Source organism: Ovis aries, chromosome 8 (genome assembly GCF_016772045.2).
Source record: "Ovis aries strain OAR_USU_Benz2616 breed Rambouillet chromosome 8, ARS-UI_Ramb_v3.0, whole genome shotgun sequence".
In the NCBI taxonomy this organism is placed as follows: Eukaryota; Metazoa; Chordata; class Mammalia; order Artiodactyla; family Bovidae; genus Ovis; species Ovis aries.
Window position 1 is genome coordinate 23,803,937 of NC_056061.1, and position 19,865 is coordinate 23,823,801.

At 39.7% G+C, this 19,865-nt stretch overlaps 1 long non-coding RNA gene across 1 annotated transcript in view; it reads left to right on the top strand.

Moving 5' to 3' along the window:
• LOC132660233 (uncharacterized) overlaps positions 1 to 19,308 on the top strand; it is a 38,941-nt gene extending 19,633 nt beyond the window's left edge. Inside the window, exons 3-5 of the long non-coding RNA XR_009601608.1 lie at positions 5,822 to 6,075; positions 6,592 to 6,691; positions 13,510 to 19,308. This is a non-coding gene — a long non-coding RNA (uncharacterized LOC132660233). The remainder of the gene's footprint in view (positions 1 to 5,821; positions 6,076 to 6,591; positions 6,692 to 13,509) is intronic.
• The last annotated feature ends 557 nt before the right edge of the window (positions 19,309 to 19,865 follow it).

Sequence of the window (19,865 nt, forward strand, 5' to 3'; positions counted from 1 at the left end):
GCAGAGTGAGCAGGGGAAAGAGATGGAAAAGAAGTGCTCAGACCAGGAGAGAGGTCTGAAAGTTCTCTCCACCCACACTGGGAGCTCGGCAGCAGCAAAGACTGCTTGTTAAAGTGGTCGGGGTGAGTGGAAAACGTAAAGTCCCTGGCCACCGCCTTAGTCCCTGATGGGACCACTGAGAAGAGTCTAGAAGGCTGAGGTGGAATCTGTCAGCTCAGCAGTGAGAGGCTGTCCAGGCAGCCTACTCCCCACAGCTGAGCTTGAGGTCTTTCTGGAAGCTCACATACAGACACAAGCAGAGCCTCCTTTCAATAAGTAAAATATCCAGGTTTCTCATGGTCATGGGAAGAGAAAGAAAGAGGAAAAGAAAATAAAAAAAGCTCCAGTACTTTGGCCACCAGATGCGAAGAGTCAACTCATTGGAAAAGACCCTGACGCTGGGAAAGATTGTAGGTAGGAGGAGAAGAGGATGACAGAAGATGAGATGGTTGGATGGCATCACTGATTCAATGGATATGAGTTTGAGCAAACTCCAGGAGATAGTGAAGGACAGGAAAGCCTGGCATGGTATAGTCTCTGGGATCACAAAGAGTGAGACACGGCTTAGTGAGTGAACAACAATGACATTTCACACTTAGGGTTTTACCCCTCCTTTGGCTAAGCCCTGCAATAAGCTTAGAAGCCTCCAGGGAATGAGGTGGGCAAGCCTAGCAGGCTTTTCTCTCTTTAGCACCCTCTCCATCAGTTACTAAGTGTAGCCTGAAGGGGGAAGGGATTAGAAGGAGAAAGTTCCCATCCAGGGAGGAGTGGGGGCCTCCCCGCCTGGTGATTGTCTCAGAGGCGGGGCTGATAGCTTACAGTCAATGGTGTATTTATGGCCTTGGAGGAGAGAATTTCAATCCAGGGCCAGAGACAAGGCTTGATCACTCAAAGTTTTGTGTAGCAGAGTTTTACTCCAGTGCAAAAGAAATAGAGAAAGCTTCTGACATAGACACCAGAAGAGGGCAGAGACTGCCCCACTCACTAGTTTGGGTGGGGTTTTATATACTTTTTCAGTTGGTTACTAACAATAGAAAGGTCTTACCAGACCCACTCCCACAACTTGAGTATTAAGATAACAAGATTGGTCAGAAGGTTCCTATTAAGGAGAAGCAGGTCCTGTTGTTATATAATCATTAGTATAGAGCTTAAGGTAAAACATACCCTGGAGCTAGATGGGTGAGGAGAAGGAGGCACTCCCCTCTGCACAAAATTTAATGAGGCACCCCTAAAGTGCAGTAATTAGAATAAAAGTAATATCTTAGTGGAATTCTATAAAAAATAGAAAGTAATGCAAAAAACCTATGACGAATGAGCTATCCCATCCTTCACAGCTGGTCTAGGACAGGAGTGATGGGCACCTGTGGCTTTGCTCTGCAGCTTTGAACCGTTGAGGCAACAGGGAGCTGATTGAACAGCATGCTCTCGGACCATGTGTGCACCTGCAGCCCACAAATCTGCCAGACCTGCCATTCAGCACCTCTGTGACCAAGTCCTTCCTCACCTTGCCAACCTGGTGTGCCTCTCACTTTTCCAGATCCAACTCAAGGATCCTCTCCTTGTGGACAGAGTGTTTGTGTCCCTCCCAAATCCCTATGTTGAAATCCTAACTCCTGAGGACGTGGAATCTTTGACAGGCGATTAGGTCATGAGAGTAGAGCCCTCGCGAGTGAGATTAGCACTTCTATAAGAAGAGACGCCAGCAAGCTTTCTTCTTCCTCTCCACCAAGTGAGGAAACCATTAAGAAGGCTCTCACCAGAACCCAATCCACTGGTGCTTTGACTTCTCAGCCTGCAGAACCAAGAAAATATCGATTTCTGTTGTTTAAGTCATACAGTCTATGGTATTTTTATTGCAGCTTGAACTGACTAAGACAGTGACCCAGCCTTTTCCCTTTTCCCAGAAGTTACTAATTCCATTGCATCACCCTCATATCTCACTCTCCCTGATTTTGCATCTCTCCAGTAAACCATGACATCCTCTAGATCACAAAACCTTTCTTCCACTTCTTCAAGACCCTGCAGAATATCTGGAGCGTAGTAGATACCTAGAATTTTCTCTCAACAATGTATTTTGGACATTATTATATTTTTTTTCAACCATCTAATCTATTTTGTTTTACAGACAGTTTGTTAAACAGTCTCCTAGAGGTGTTTAAGTTTTTCTAATCTTTTGCTAGAAAAATCACGCTGCAATGACTTTTGTTATGCTGACATCACTTTGCGCATGAACAGAGTATTTGATCAACAATTCAGAGACAAGGAAGAACCACATTTGAGATTCTGTTCAAGTTTCATGTTTTGCTGAAACATCATAAACTTTTAAATTCTCACTATGTAGCATTTTTCTTTCTTCTTCTGCATATGTCTGACTCACAGAACTAATTATTTAAATTCTAAAATAGCTTTGATAGATACAAACAAGTTGAACGTCAATGGCATCTGTCCCTTCATCCAGTTTTTTTGGTGAGGACACCCAGTGAAGTTCAGCATAAAATTAATGAAGAAAAGAAGAGAAAACACAAAGCCATGACTCTAATGCATTTACTGTTGAGTAGCTCTTCTGGGACTGATCAACTCCAGAGAGCTTTCTGAGTATTACTTTGCAAATTTAAGGAATAGAAGCACATGAAAACAATTACACGGGAAAAAATCAAGGAACGTTAAGAGACTCTTTAGGATAACAAAATGAAGCAAAAACATAGGTTTAGAAACATCTTTGAAATTCAAACTAGATTTCTTGAATTATTTTGGGATAGCTGAGGGCTGATGGGAAGAACCGGACATCTCAGACACAAATCTGCCTTCCAATTCACTGCTGTTTTGCAATAGATTGTGTGTGTGTGTGTGTTTATAAAATACAATGTTAAAAAAAAAATCAAGCCAACCATTTATAAACAAATCTTCCTAAATTCTAAGAATTTTCTGACAAAGTATGTCAACTCAGAATGTCAAAGACCAAGTTAATTAGCTGAAGGCTGACCTCAGAGGATACGCATTAGGCCAAGTGTTTCCAACTGCACATTGCAAAGCGATGGAAATGGACGCCTGAACACCCGTGTTCTGCACTCATCACCCGTGTTCTGCACTCCTCCGGGTGTTCACCTTCAGCAGGCTCCTCAAAAATGCAACTGTAGCAGATATAACCTCTCATTTAGGGGTTGTTATAGACCTTTCTCCAGTCTCAGGCCACAGATGGACTGCTGAGTTCCACCCAGAAGAGAAATTTCTGCAGCACTTGCTTTCCTGGCCCTCAGGTGAATGAACATGGTCCAGAAGGCTCACACCACTCTGCTGACCTTGGGCCTTCATTGTGAGCCACGTAACACATGTTTAGGGTGCCTAAGACATGTAATGCCTCAGCCTAGGCTAAGGTGGGAGCTTCTTCACAGGTGAGGACATCCATCAGTCACTTTCTGGCACCCCTGGACTGAGACCCTTTCCCTGGATAGAAATAAAATAGATTCCTGCCTTCTTCCTGTTATCCTTTTCATTTTCCTCTTTCACCTTGTTTTTCTGTGATCTTTAACTCCAGCCCTCTTCTGTCTGATGCACAAGCCACCCTGGGAATGTTATGTCATTGCTAGAAGGGTTAGTTCCTATCATCTTTCCTCCCATCCTAAACCAAAAGAAGCACATGCTGTTGCCAAAAAAAAAAAAATCTAAAGCTTGCATATTCATAAAGACAGTCTAAAATGACATATGAGACACTTAAGCAGAGGTTACCTATTGGATGGGTATAGAAACTGGACAATTTGGGGGGAAAGATGGGAAGGATACCTTTTGTTGCATATATTTTTGAACTCCTAGTTTTTGAGCCGTATACATTATCTAGTCAATGAAAGTATAATACAAAAATAAATAAGAAATATATCTAGAAAAATATTACTTCTTGCTACTCAGATCTCACTTTTCCATAGAGTAAATAATATAATAGGTCTATTTTGTTTTATGTATATTCAGTTCAGTTCAGTTCAGTCGCTCAGTCGTGTCCGACTCTTTGCAACCCCATGAATTGCAGCACGCCAGGCCTCCCTATCCATCACCAACTCCCGGGGTTCACTCAGACTCACATCCATTGAGTCAGTGATGCCATCCTGCCATCTCATCCTCTGTCGTCCCCTTCTCCTCTCCTCCTGCCCCCAATCCCTCCCAGCATCAGAGTCTTTTCTAATGAGTCAACACTTCACATGAGGTGGCCAAAGTACTGGAGTTTTAGCTTTAGCATCATTCCTTCCAAAGAAATCCCAGGGCTGATCTCCTTCAGAATGGACTGGTTGGATCTCCTTGTAGTCCAAGGGACTCTCAAGAGTCTTCTCCAACACCACACTTCAAAAGCATCAATTCTTCGGCGCTCAGCTTTCTTCACAGTCCAACTCTCACATCCATACATGACCACAGGAAAAACCATAGCCTTGACTAGACGGACCTTTGTTGGCAAAGTAATGTCTCTGCTTTTGAATATGCTATCCAGGTTGCTCATAACTTTTCTTCCAAGGAGTAAGCATCTTTTAATCTCATGGCTACAGTCACCATCTGCAGTGATTTTGGAGCCCCCCAAAATAAAGTCTGACACTGTTTCCACTGTTTCCCCATCTATTTCCCATGAAGTGATGGGACCAGATGCCATGATCTTCGTTTTCTAAATGTTGAGCTTTAAGCCAACTTTTTCACTCTCCTCTTTCACTTTCATCAAGAGGCTTTTGAGTTCCTCTTCACTTTCTGCCATAAGGGTGGTGTCATCTGCATATCTGAGGGTATTGATGTTTCTCCCGGCAATCTTGATTCCTGCTTGTGCTTCTTCCAGTCCAGCGTTTCTCATGATGTACTCTGCATAGAAGTTAAATAAGCAGGGTGACAATATACAGCCTTGACATACTCCTTTTCCTATTTGGAACTAGTCTGTTGTTCCATGTCCAGTTCTAACTGTTGCTTCCTGACCTGCGTATAGGTTTCTCAAGAGGCAGGTCAGGTGGTCTGGTATTCTCATCTCTCAGAATTGTCCACAGTTTATTGTGATCCACACAGTCAAAGGCTTTGGCATAGTCAATAAAGCAGAAATAGATGTTTTTCTGGAACTCTCTTGCTTTTTCCATGATCCAATGGATGTTGGCAATTTGATCTCTGGTTCCTCTGCCTTTTCTAAAACCAGCTTGAACATCAGGAAGTTCACAGTTCATGTATTGCTGAAGCCTGGCTTGGAGAATTTTGAGCATTGCTTTACTAGCGTGTGAGATGAGTGCAATTGAGTCTATTAGTTTTGACAAATAAGTTTTTCTTTTTACTGAAATGGCCATAAATATGAATTATACTGTATCTGAATTATAGTATAAGGCAATAAATTTAAAAAAATGTCACTTCAACTTTCCTTTCTTATTCCATCCAGTGTGTAATAAAAATTCTCTAAGTGAAATGTTAACATTTGCAAAGTGCTTTCAGGTTTGCAGAGTCCTTCACATGCTCTGCCTAATTACGACATTCACAGAAGCAGCCTGGCACAATTCTTTTTACTTTACAGGTGAGGAAATGAGTTTTGACTTGTTCAAGGCCACAGAGCAAGCCAGTGGCAGAACTAGGATTTGAATCCAGTTCTCTTGGCTCTGAATGGTGCCTTAATGTTTTCTCTAATTTCAGGGTAAAATTCTTACATGGAAAATTTTAATTCAGCTTGAAAGACTAGAAAGGAAAATGAAAACCTTAAATAACTACCCTATTGACACCACCATCATAACTCAAACATGCTGTGTTTTGCACTTCACTGTTTCCATTTCTCTGCTCCTAGGTCTCCAGTGTGTTGTCCAGGAATGCTCATCACCATCTCAGAATCCAAAGTGGGAATATTTATAGTGCCTCCTGACTTTGAAAGGAGTTCAGAGCAGAGAGCTGAAAATAGTTGGTCTGAATGGGAAATGAAAATCAAATATTCTCTTATTCTAAAGGGCACTGTGAACAAGGATTAATAATGTAAGATGCAAGACATGCTATATAGCACTCTGAAAAAATATGATGCCTACATATTTAGTTTAAGGGAAAATGGTAAGTTGGATTTTTATGTGTGTAACATATTATGAAAAAATGTGAAGAAAGGAGAATTTCACTGATGTTGAAATTTATGGGTTTTTTTCCCACTCCCACAAGCAATTACCATTTTAGCAGAAACTGGAGAAAACTAAACATTTATTTATATCATTTAACTGTTCCATTTTGTCTTGTCATCATCTTTTGGTTGAATACAACTGAGTTATTAATTGAGAAAGTCTTAACAACCTAACTGCAGGGATTAAACACACACGCATACATGTGCTATCATTCCATAGTGTAGTTGTTTAAGAATTCTGGAATCAGGATGCCTTGCTCAAGCTCTGTCCTGATGCTTCCTACCTGGGAGACTTTGGGCAACTAACTCAAACTCTCTGAAGACTCACTTCTTAACTTAGAATTATATGACAATCAAGTAAGATTATGAATTTAAAGCGAAAGTATATTTCTTGAAACACTGCACTGATTTGTTCACGCATACGTTCAACTAATACCAGGTCCTGTTATGTTCAGGCCTCGATCCCAGCCCTGGAGAGACAGCAATGAACAGAACAGCAACCCCAGCCGCCGGGAGTTTACCTTCTCTGAAGGGAGACAGGAAATAACAAATAAGGTAAGAGCTACTGAAAAATATAAATGGAGAGAGAGGAGAGAATGTCAGGGGTACAATTTTAAGCACATTGACTAGGGAAGACTATGCTAAGAAAGAATGGCTTTCCTAAACATTAGTTGTTTTTGTGATCATAATCTATTATTCTACATTCACTTATCCCATTTGCAAGCCTTTGTGAGTAGATGAATGAATTTGACACTGTTGATGGCAAACAGAAGGTAATCAGACACACACCATCACAACAACCACACTCATCCCACTTCTCTGCAAATAATTTAATGTTCTAGAATTGTTCTCTGGCCCCCTGTGATTAAACACCTGTTTAACATGCAATTTTATAATACATCTGGTGTCAAGGTTATAATAATGTTATGATATAAACTTGATATGATATATGATATGAACTTGTCAAAATAAATGTGTAGAGTAGATCTGTCTCTTTTAAAAAAAAAAATGCTTTCTGCCATGTGGCCTGTCCATTTTGATTTTCCTCAATTTGGCAAAGTCACTTGCTCCCAGTCTAAGCCTCTCTTTGAAGCAGTTGTTGCATCTGGAGTAAACAGGCCCCAGTATCTGGGGTCAAAACATAGGGAAGAGGTGTTTTATTCATTTGCAGAAAAAAATAGAATCCTTATCCAGATCCCTTTTATTATGATGATCCCATTTAGCTTTTCCCTTTTGTTTCTCACTTTCTTATACTTTTCTTTCTACCTTTTCCCTTCTTCACTACCTTTCTTCTCTGAGTCCTGCTTTTCATCCTCTCTTCTTTCCTGTTTTAGCCCTCTTCTCACTGTGAGCCATTTAAACTCTAGAGAGCAGTTTGCCATGGAGTGAGAACAGGACAGGAATCCCCCCAGTTCCCAGGCCTGCGTTACCCTGGGCAGTTTGAGTCATCTGCTGGCTTTGCCCCAATCTCTCGTAACAGGGAAGGAGAAATGGCGCCGTGCACCAGCTGTGTGGTCCCAGGGAACTCAACCTCTTCAAGTCTCAGTTTCTTCAACTAACACAACTGTACTTTCTGGTTAAAGCTTGTTTTATAAGTTAGAAATAATATTTGAAAAGTTCTTGGTCCTTTGGCATTGCAATGCAACTGCTGAGTGACGTACATGAATGAAGTTTGGAAGGATTGTGGTCTACTCTTTTCAAATTCCAGCACGTATATGAAGAACATTTTTAAGGGCCTGGCATAGTCTAGGCACTAAATAATAAGAATTATTATTACTTACTTGGCACCATCCTCAGTAGTTTTCTCTTTGAGCCTGGTCCTTCCTTTCTGTTCTTTCTGGTATGTCTATTCTTTTCTAAGATGGGCTTTATTTTTCTGTTTCTTTGCGTGTTCCTGAAGCAGCAGGTCCTTTCTTTCCAAGTCTAAAGACCTGGGCTTAGGCCTGGGCACGTGTCAGCCAAGCATTGTCTTTCACAGTGAGACGTTGGCAGTGCCAGGGCAGGAACGGGGGGCTCCTTGACTGCGGGAGTAGGGCCGTTCCCTCACTGCACCATATGGCCTCTGAGAACTGCATTTGATTTTCATTTAATTGAAATTCTTGTAGTAAACCACAACAATAGCATTAGCAGTAACCAGCTCTTTTAATTGTCAGAATAATCCTTGTCTGTTTTTGTGCAGATGTTGTCTTGCGCCCAGGGCAGCTGTGAGTGTGTGAACGCCTCATCAGTGATTGCGGACACTGCCCAAATGGTGATCAGCACAGAAACCTTATAAAATTACCAACAGACTACCACTTCTGTCTGCCAGCACTTTCAATGCCAGGCAGCCTTGGGGCTTGTTTTGTTTTGTTTGTTTGTTTTGTTTTTTTTTTCTATCGGAGTAGGTTGTGATTTAGAACAAGTGTTTGTGGACCATAAATGAAAATATAGGCTCACACCCAATTAACTAGCTTTGCCGAATCAGAAGGGACATACATGGTTTATTTACAAGAATGAACAACAACCTAGAAAACTAGGGATCTTTTTCTCCCTTCCTTTCCCTTAATAACCTAGGACAAATGTAATAAAACTCTGTCTTTCCCCCTCTGTCTTCATATGCTATATGTTGTGAGGAATACCAAACAAGTAAGTTATACTTCCTGTCCTTCAAGGGCAAATATAAGAAGGTTGAATCACAGTGACTGTGGTTTGAATCATTTACCAGGATATAAAAATATTAAGCTGAAAGTGTCTGTTCACATGTGATTCTATCTTTTGACGTCCAAAGGATGGGAGTGACATAACATCTCAGTTAGATGCATTTCCCCCAGCACAGAAGTGAACGTCTTTGTCTTATTCTTGCTTGGGTTACATACTCATCCAATTTCCCCCAATGCCTCCTGCAACTCTCCCTCAATGACTTCTCTTATCTGTACTTTATAGGATCTCCAAAGATTCTCTGCTTCTGTGAGGCCACCTAAACTATGATCCCACAAAATTAAAATGATGAGATGGAAAACCACAGAAAGCACTACACGCCTGGCAGCTGAGTGGAGATTTGTGTTGCCAAATGGCCCAGGCCTGGGCTTCTGCCATGCGATTCTCTGCCCACCTTCTACCCAGCTGCTGCTACTGCTGCTAAGTAGCTTCAGTCGTGTCTGACTCTGTGCAACCCTGGAGATGGCAGCCCATGGGCTCTCCCGTCCCTGGAGGGGACTGCTAATTTTTAAAAATAGGTTTAACACAATTGTACACTCTAATGTACTCTGTACTATCTTCTTCCTGTGGGTGCACTTTTCAACTGGTACAAGAAGTTCGGTCCCTTGTGAAGCATGAGTTTGTAAAGATTTAGATCAGTTTTGTTATCTCTGTTGACTTTAACCAAATGGTGTATCCTGATATATTATATGAATTTAGAGTTAGTAGATCTCATTTCATTTCAACACTATAGAGTTTGGAAAGTGTCCCAGAAGCCAGTAAGAAACCAAGCTTCTGCCCAAGAACTGTAGGCAGGTGCCTTCACCTCTGTTTTCCTATCTGTCACCAGGGTACTACTATGGCCATACAGGTCTGTGTCATACAATTTCAAGGAGACTGTTCACACTGTAACTGAACAACAAAGTGGTCTGTCTGTAACAGGAGGATCGGTGAGCAAATTAAATCATCTTTCAATCGCTTTGAGCTAAAATTTAATCATTATGACAAGGCGGTATTCCAACGTTTCTCTAGATTTTCTTCACATTTACTTTTTAAAATATCATTTTTTTTAACCAATGCTTTCAAACATATGTTCTAGACTAAATTTGGTTTAGAAAATAGTTTTAAGTTTTGTACTATTTTCTGTAAAACAATTAAATAGTAAATATTAACAATTTTAATGTTTTAAAACTTTACAGATTCCACAAAACCCAAAAATATGTAATAAAAATAGCTTGCCACGGAGGTCTTCTACACAATGATTTAAACTGAGATTGCTAACAAATTAAATGGATTGTTAGGTGTTTAACACTGTTGCTTTCCACTGTAATTTGAGTGGAATTTAGCTGGGCCTTAAACATCACCATAGACACTTTGCTCTAAAGCAAACCTCCCTATCTTTATCATTGGTCTTGGAATCTAATCAAGGGAGCTTAGATACTGAATTGCTGATAGAACTCCCTTGATGAACTGATTCTCCCTGTTAAGCAGCCCTAATAGTGTCAGAATCCAGTTCTTTTCCTATAGATAGTAGTATGTTTACGTCAAATCGCTACACTCCATATCCAATTAGAAGGACACAGAAAAGCTTCAAAGTTTATTAATACCTTGTTAAATGACATCAGGTAGCTTTGCTCTGTAATTTCCAACTCAGCAAGATCTTACAGTTCAATGTGCAGGAAGTCTACAAACTTGAAGCCTAGCCTTTCCCACTATAAATTAAACCTGTTTCCTTACTGCTATAAGCAAAATACTTAATGATGACTTTCCTCTTTCACTGTCCTTTCACAGCATTCAAGACTCTTTGGTCTTATTTTTTCACCTCTAGAAAAGGATGTTTTTTTTAAAAAAAACTTTCACCATTTTAAGGACTCACCTGGAAACCAAACCTAACTTAAAAACTGAGTAGAGAATTCCCCATGCTATCTCAGTGCTTGCTCTGTACCAGGCATTGTTTGTAATATTGTACTATTACATATGTTATTACCTCGTTTAACCCTCACAACAACCCTAAGAGGTAATCCCATTATTGTTATTTTATAGGTGAAAAACCTGAAGAGGCTAAGTAGGTTACCCAAGGTCACGTGATAAGAATTCAGCAGAGCAGAACCTTGCTCTTAACCACTGGTCCCCACTCCCCATCGCCGTTTTGAGCTTACTTATTTGGTAGCCAAATTTCTAAATACTGATGATGCATGTAACTTATTGCCTTCAGAACACTCTTCTGGTAAACAATGTTATTACAAGTTTATTATAGTGTTATTACAAGCTTGCTAACAGTACACACTCATCATCAGTGAAAAAAAAAATGATGCTCTAAGTATGCCTAGCCTTGTGCTGGCTCCTCCCAGACTGCGCCCACCCTGTGTTTTTTTTTGTTTGTTTGTTTGATTGTCTGTTTTGCAGATGGTGCCTTTGATATTCCTTTTTCGTGTTGAATACATTGAATTTCACTTTAACTCTGAGATATTGTCTGTGGAGCATTTTTAAGGGCACCAAAACATAGAGATTGCCTAGAAAACAGACTAGAATTGGTAGTCGAAAAGTAAAAAAGAAAATCAATAGAACTACAATATAAACAAAGTATAGTATTCTGAATTTTTCATAAGAGAGGCTAAAAAACTTACTCAGAAGCAATTTTCTATATGTCATTCTTATTCAGCCATTACATGGGACAAATGTATATTTTCAGATAATCGGGGCAGAGCTAACAACTTCAAATGATAAAAGCCTATACAAACTGGAGCCATAGTTTGAAGGCTAAAACCATATTTTCAGTAAGTCTAAATGTTAGTGTTTAAACTGCCCAGGAGTGTCTTTGCTCTTTGAATTGAGAGTCACTGCACACCAGTGGCCTCTGTGTCACTGGTGAGCTTTCCTAGGCCCCATTCTTGAATGTGTTTCCACTTAAGTGCCACAGACATTTTTGCAAAGCCCACTGGAGATCATGGCTTTTATCACAGACAATCTTTTCCCAAGACATATAGTATTCAGGATGAAAAGAACTCTCCTGGCTAATTTATGTTGCTTAGAAAGCTGAAACAGATAAAGGAATCGCCTCTAAAAATCACCACCACACTGTAATATAATCAGGAACTGGGTGAACTCAACAATAGAAGGAAGTTGAACAGGCTGACCTTTCCCAAGTTGTTTTTAAACTGACATGTGAGTGGAAGTTACTGGTGTGGTTTAGTTGCAGCTTCTGTTTTCCTAAGAAATTTGGAATCTGATCAGGGAAGTAGCCTTATTCTTTAGACATAAACAAGAAAGAATACACCCATCTTTCTGGGGTGTGGGGAGAGTAGGGGGTATTATTGTAGCTGGGATCCATTTCCCCAAAAGATACAAATAAAATTACCAACCAGTAACTTAAACAAGAAGTACTATTTATCTCTTACTACTGACCCGCATAGTTCTACACATTGGTAGAGCTTGAGGGGAGCAAGGTTTCAAAAAAAGTATCAGAGTAAACTGAGTTAATAACGGTTTCTTCTCTCAAGAAGTTTTTACAGTTTAACTCAACATTTTGCATTTTAAACATGTTTGAAAGTGTTTAACTTTCTTCCATCATCATTTGTCACTTTAAAAGTTATATCTGTAGTGTCTATGTAAATTATGATTCCCAGGTTTTCTAACATGGTGCCAGAATACTGTGTAGGTAGTACATTGTACTGTCTTTTCATATAAATATATTAACAAGTCGCCAAAAAGTAGGAGCTGTTGTTAAACAATGCGTTTAGAATTGAATATAAAAAATACGGTCATTTGACCCATGCCTCAGTGTTGTAAGTGGACTTACCCAATTTATGCTTATCAGTCAAATAAAACCTTGGCGATACATTTCTAATAACCAACACTAGAAGCCGAACCCCAGTCAGTCATTCCTTGGACTGTACCTGTACCCAGAATCATCCTGTGTTTGAAATCTTTGACTTCAAACCAAGATTGTCTTCTCCTTGTCTAACTTCACTGCCCTTATTCCCATTCTGGGTCCTCTCCATCTGCTCGTTTCTCATTATTTCCCGTTTCTACTGAATGCCTGTCTAGGATTGCAGGGCCCATCACTTTTATACCTCTCACACCAGGGTCCTTCCGCATTCGTTTGTCTTTCTCCCATACCTGTCCTGTCCGCTGTCAACTGTGAATCAGTTCACTATTTGTTTTCTCTGTATCTGAGTCAGTGGAGAAAAATCTCATTGTTGTTGATGGCAGGACTGCAAGCTCAGATATTTTTTGACCTGGCTCATCTTCTTGTTCTTGCTTCTCTTACTCATTTCCTACAGAAATGCTGCCAAGCTTTTTCATTCTCTCTAAGCCCTCCCTCTTATCCTGAAAAACTCATATTCAAGTGATGACCTTGCCTCCTCTTTCACATAAAAAACAGAAACCATTAGGATTGACCCATCTCGATTTCTTCTCACTATAATTTACCAATATTTTCAGACCTCTTCACCCTTCAAGCCCTAGCATAAAAGCTACTCTGAATCATTCTCTCTCAGTACAAATTGTCAGTTGTGTTTTCTGAGCTCCAATAATGTTATGAATATAAATGCTATGAAAATGATGGATTTTTAGGAATATATCTTAAATTTCCTGCTGTCTATTAAATATACCTAATGAGATAACAATTCATATTTTAAGGCAAGACAGGAAAAGTTTAAACATCTGGCCCTTTGGACCTCCTTCCTCCCTTCTAGGATGCATCATCTCAGTCACTCAGTCGTGTCTGACTCTTTATGACCCCATGGACTGTATCCGGCCAGGATCCTCTGTTCACGGGATTCTTCAGGCAAGAATACTGGAGTGGGTTGCCATCGGGCATCTGTATGATGCATAACCTGGATCTGTCCAATGGCAGAGATGCCTGCTCAACCATGAAGATCAAATTTTCTCCTCCTGGTGCCAGCCCTGCCACTCCTTAAAAGGTGACCTTCTTTTCTCAATCCTGTAAAGGGTCATGATGACCTACTACTTGCCTTGTGTCTGCAGATGCATGCGTGTATGCTAAGTCACTTCAGTCGTGTGCGACTCTTTGCCACCCTATAGATTGCAGCCCGCCAGGCTCCTCTGTCCATGGGATTCTGCAGGCAAGAATACTGGAGTGGTTGCCATGCCCTCCTCCAGTATATTCCTGACCCAGGGATCAGACCCACGTCTCATATCTCCTGCATTGGCAGGTGGGTTCTTTACCACTAGTGCTACCTGGGAAGCCCGTGCATGTAGATACTTTTGGTGAATTTTATGTACAATGTCAAAATATTATTTTCCTTAAAGACAGCAACTGCTAGAGAACAGACTTAGGTCAGATGATCTGGGGAGATATTAGGCCTTACCTAACAGAAGTTCTTAGCTTAAATTCTTACTTATGTCCTTGTTAATGTTACTTGCTATATTACTTGTATTCTGCTTATTTATAAAATTATTGTTTCTTGTACTACCAGATGTGTGACTGAGCTGCTGATAAAATTAATGATGATTAGGTGACTTGAAATGATTGACCAAACATATAGTTGTATGAGATCAATGGCTGTGTTAGTAAAACTTGAGATATGGGAAGAAGCAACAAAAGAAACATTTCCTGAACCATAACAGACATAAGACAAATAGTCCAGAGGCTTTTGGCTACTGTTAACAAGACCTAGTTCAGTATAGCACATTACCTGTCAATGAACCCCTCAGCTGACCTGGGAATGAGCAACGTGGGACAAGTTGGTCATGAAATGCCTCCCAAATCCTCATTTAAGTTAAGGCTGAAAAGGTGGGGGGGGGGGGAGGGGGCTATAAGAATGTTGCCCACTATCAAGTTCTGTAAGAATCAAGTCATTATCCACTATAGATGCTGACCTACAATACACCCTGAAATGAATTCAGGGTGAAGATCTGAGCACTTTGTGCTTTGGGAAAACTGACAGAACTGGCCCTCAGATAGTCAGAGATTTTCAGGAGAAAACTTTGTGAACTCAGTTTCTTGCATCTTCCTGTATGTAGAAAAGCTCTAAAGTCATTAACTAAGATATCTATTCCTCACAAGAAGCAAGATGTGTGATTGATTATGCGCATGTGCCCCTTCCCTAAAATCACAAACATACTGGCCTCTCCCCTTACCTTTTTGGAATAGTCCTTTGAGCTATCAGAAAGACTATTTCCTGGGTTATAATCCTCAGGTTGGCTTAAATAAAATTTTCAATTTCCTTCTGAATTGACTATTGATTGTTTCATCATGTATCTTTAGGAAATGCAGCCTATGTTATCATTTTTATAGTTTAACATTTTAAAATAAACAATACCTTCATATTATAAAACATTCAAAAGGTAAAAAGAGAAATCACTGAACATTCTTCCTCTGGGTCTAGCTACCCAGTTTCTTGTGTATTCTCTAAAGACGTTCCTGGATGCATGTAAACAATTAAGTATTCTCCTTCATCCGCACTTTTTATATTGACAGTACTATCATATTATATGCACAGTTATATACCCATTAATTAAAAGTGCATACCACAAATTATTCCAGATCAGTATATAAAGTATTACTTTTTCTCTTTTTGGTAGATTAAAGATGGCCACAAGTTCTTTGTCATACTTTTACTTAAGAGAAAGAGTATATTTCCCTTGCTTTGAATCTGACCTGGCCTTATCCCTCATTTTGTCAATAGAATGAGTTAGAAGTGATAATTTCTAGGACTGACCCTTAAAGAGAGCTACAGCTTTATGCTCTGGCCACACTCCCTCTTGGAAGCTAGCCATCTTGCTGGAAGAAGCCCAAGCCATAAGGAGAGGACACATGGAGAAGAGCTAATGCTAATACACTATGATCAATAGTCTCAGCTTACTTTCAGTCCAACAACCAGCACCAACTCCAGCCATCTGAATGAGCCATTTTGGACGATACAGCCTCATTGAGTCTCCAGATGACTGCAACCCCAGCTCACATTACATAGAACAGAACTTCCCCAGCTAAGCATGGTCACCCATCGAATTTTGAGAAGAAATCAATAATTGTTATTGTTTTACGCCACTATCTTTTAGGGTGGTTTGTGAATAGCAATAAATAACCCCAAAGCCATAGTATTCCATCATATATATATACCCTTCCTTTACTCAACTTTTACTGATGGACATTCAGGTTGTTTCTACTCTTGTTACCTTCTTGCTACTACAAACAATGCTGCTATTAATAATAATGTATATGTGTCATTTTGCATGTATGGATATAATTGTGGAGTGAATTCCTAGAAGTAGAATTGCTGGATACATGGAAGTATGTGTCTATAGTTTTGATGGATATTATAAATTGTTATCATCAGAGATTTTGCTGACTTACACTATCAAAAAATGTAATAGTAAAGAAACTTTGTATTCTGTTACAAGTTAATCACTAAGGGGATGCTGCCTTTAAGCTCAAATTATACATACATGATGGCCCTTCTTTGGGAAACCTGCCCCTCTGATAATGAACATTAAGCTAAAATGCCTTTGTGTAGCTCACAACAAATATCCTGACCAGGCTCACCTGGGACTGGCTGTAGTGAAAACAAAACTAGCATATCCCCTCCAGAGTCCGACCAGAACCAGGACTTTGCCTACTCCTTTTGGCTTTGATGGTAAAGAATCTGCCCACAGTGTGGGAGACCCAGGATTGATCCTTGGGTTGGGAAGATCCCCTGGAGAAGGGAATGGCAAAGCACTCCAGTATTCTTGCCTGGAGAATTCTGTGGACAGAGCAGACTGGCGGGCTACAGTCCATGGGGTGGCAAACAATTGGATACGACTGAGCAACTAAAACTTTCACTTTTAGTATAAAAGAAGCCTGAACTCTAACTCTGGGAAGAAAGTTCTTTGGAATTCTTGTCTACCATCCTCTCAGTCTGCTGGCTTCTAAATAAAGTCATTTGCCCTTGCTCCAGCAGCTTGTCTCTCGATGGATTAGCCTGGCATGCAGCAAGTAGTACAGGCTTGGACGCGGCAGCAAGAATACTTGAAAATTCTCCCATAACTCTCAATAACACTGTGTTATCAGATTTTTTTATTTTTGCTAATCTAATAGATAGGAAATGGTATCATTTTAATTTCTAGTTCTAAGTGAAATTGAATATATTTTAATATATTTCAAAGCCATCTATATTTTCTGTTAAGTGAAAGGTCCATGTCCTTTGCTCAGATTATATTAGGATTTTTTTTAATTTATAAAAACTCTTCAGGGAATTGAATCCTTTGTTTATAATAGAAGCTGTAAATATTTTCTCCCCAGTTTGTCCTCTTTCTTTTGACTTTGCTTAGAGTACGTCTTGCTATGTATAGCTTTTTGTTTTTATGGGTCAAATCATCAGAATGGGGTCTTTCCCATTCTAAGAGCTTGAAATTGTACCTTGGATTATTCTTCATATTTTCATTTTAATTGTTTCTTTCATTTAAATCTTCTCTAAAGCATGAATATAAATTTGTTTCCAGTTGGCTTTCTGTTGTATTTCCTAATCTATTTACAAATCTACCTTATAGCTCTTGATCTCAAGGGCAGGAACCTTGACTCTTTATGGATGTGTCCTAAATGCCTAGCACAATGGCTCATCTATAAGAGACTCTTGGTAAGTACTGACAACCACATGAAAGAAATTTTAATCCAGCCCTAGTTCCACAGATAAAACCACTCTTTTTGACATTATCTGGGCAGAGTTTGTTGAGAGAGAACAAATATGCTACTTAAAAAAATTATTTTAAACAATTAAAAGAATTTATTGAATTCATTACAGTATTGCTTCTGTTGTTTATGACCCTGAGGCATGTGGCATCTTAGCTCCCCAACCAAGGATTGTGCCTGCACTCCCTGCATTGGAAAGTGAAGTCTTAACCACTGGACTGCCAAGGATGTACCTGGATGCTATGTTTTGAACAAGCACATTGGAAGCTCTAGGACTCAAGTCTCAGTGATGTAGGAATACTTCAGTCTCATTTTTATCTGGATATACAGTGTTGCTCCATGTCCTTGGTGATAGGTTCCAGGACCACTGAAGATACCAAAATCCCTCAGATCCTTAAGGCCCTTATATAAAGTGGCACAATATTGGCCTATAACTTGCTCACATCCTCCCATATACTTATCTCTATGTTACTTATATAATGTAAATACTACGTAAATAGTTGACTATAAGGCCAATTCGAGTTTTGCTTTTTGTAACTTCCTGGAATTTTTTTCTGAGTATCTTCTATCTGTGGTTGGTTGAATCTGAGGATATGAAACCCACAGATAGAGGAGGGCTGACTGTATTTCCTTTCTATTAGGTATAACTGCTCTTTCTCTTGATGCTAATTATTAACTCCATACCTCAAATGCCAAAGTCTTATTTATTACCTTGCACACAGACCTCTTTTTAAAAAAATATTTATTTATTTTAATTTATATACTTTTGGCAGCGCTAGGTCTTCATTGCTTTGCACGGGCTATCTCTAGTTGTGGCAAGCAGGGGCTACCCTCTAGTTGTGGTGCATGGGCTGCTCATGGCCGAGGCTTCTTTTGTTGCAGAACACAGGCTCGAGGTACCTGGACTCAATAGGAGTGGCTCATAGGCTCTAAAGCAAGGGCTCAGTAATTGTGGTGCACAGGCTTAGTTGCTCGGTATCATGTGGGATCTTCCCAGATCACATATTGAACCTGTGCCCCGTGCATCGGCAGGTGGATTCTTATCCACGGTACCACCAGGGAAGTCCAGATACAGACCTCTGATAGAAATCTGGAATGTTGGTGGGTAGGTAGGTACTTTGTCACAATAATTTTAATGGTTCTTCACCCTGGTTACACAATCTCCCAACGTCTTGGTAGCTGTATAACTTGACAGAGAAAGTAAGAAAAGAAAGAAAGAAAGAAAAAAAACCCTGATATAATCTTCTTAAGAAAAAGATGTGAAATATGTTTTAAACATTATATAAACAATATAAGATATTCAAACAAAGGAAATGTGATGCTTTTATTGCTTGTTTTGGGTGCTGCATCTATTCTCCCAAGGAATCTCATGGTCTTAAATTCTATATCTCAACAGGCACTTCTGCACCTGCAAATCACCTTCAAATTTACCTAATTATCAAAACTTTTTACCACCTGGTCTCCACTCTAGACTTCCAAGTGATTAACATTTTAATGGTTCCTTGTAATTGCTCTGATATGATAATGTATGCAAGCATATGTGCATTCAAAAATATTCTTTCTTCCTTCTTTTCATTCCTGGGTGTTTTGGTCAGAAGAGGAAATGTTTTAGGAATGAAGATATAATGAGAAATTTGAGAAACCACTGATATCCCTGTGATGAGCTGTGGTTGAGGGGAACCCAAAAGGATGACAAGAGTAGTTCTTTCTTTCCAAGTATGGCCAAGTAATGATGAATGCATTTACTTAATTCCCCTTAAATTAATCAAGTACCTCTCTTCCATGGGTAAATTGTATTATATACTGTGCTTTCCTTGTGTTTCTCAAAAGACTACAATAAAACCTTCTCCTTAGAGGTTTACTTGGTTTATTTATTTTTTTATTTATTTTGCTGCTTTTTGTGTGTACACACTTCACATAGTGGTTGAACATGTAAGAAAGATATATCTTTATCTTTGATGACTTGATGACATGGCTATCCCTATAGCAGATTCCAGAAATGCTTCCCAGGTGGCTCAGTGATAAAGAATCTGCCTGCAATGCAGGAGACTCCCTGAGTGCAAGAGACATGGATTCGATCCCTGGTTCTGGAAAATCAACCTGGAGAGGGAAATGACAACCCAGTGAAGTGTTCTTGCTTGAGAAATCCCATGGACAGAGGAGCCTGGGTGGTGGGCTGCAGTCCATGGGGTCCCGAAGAGTCAGATATGATTTAGCAACTAAACAACAATAATTTATTCAGAAACTATGAAGTTGTCTATTTGAAATTATCTCCAGTAAAGTTTGTTAAAATACAACAGATCCATTTGTCAAGCTGCAATACTCCCCATCCCTCACCCTCCACCTCTGCCTCAGCCAAGTGAAAAAAAAAAGTGGAATTCTTAAGAAGTTTAGTAGATTCCCAATAGGGTAATGTCC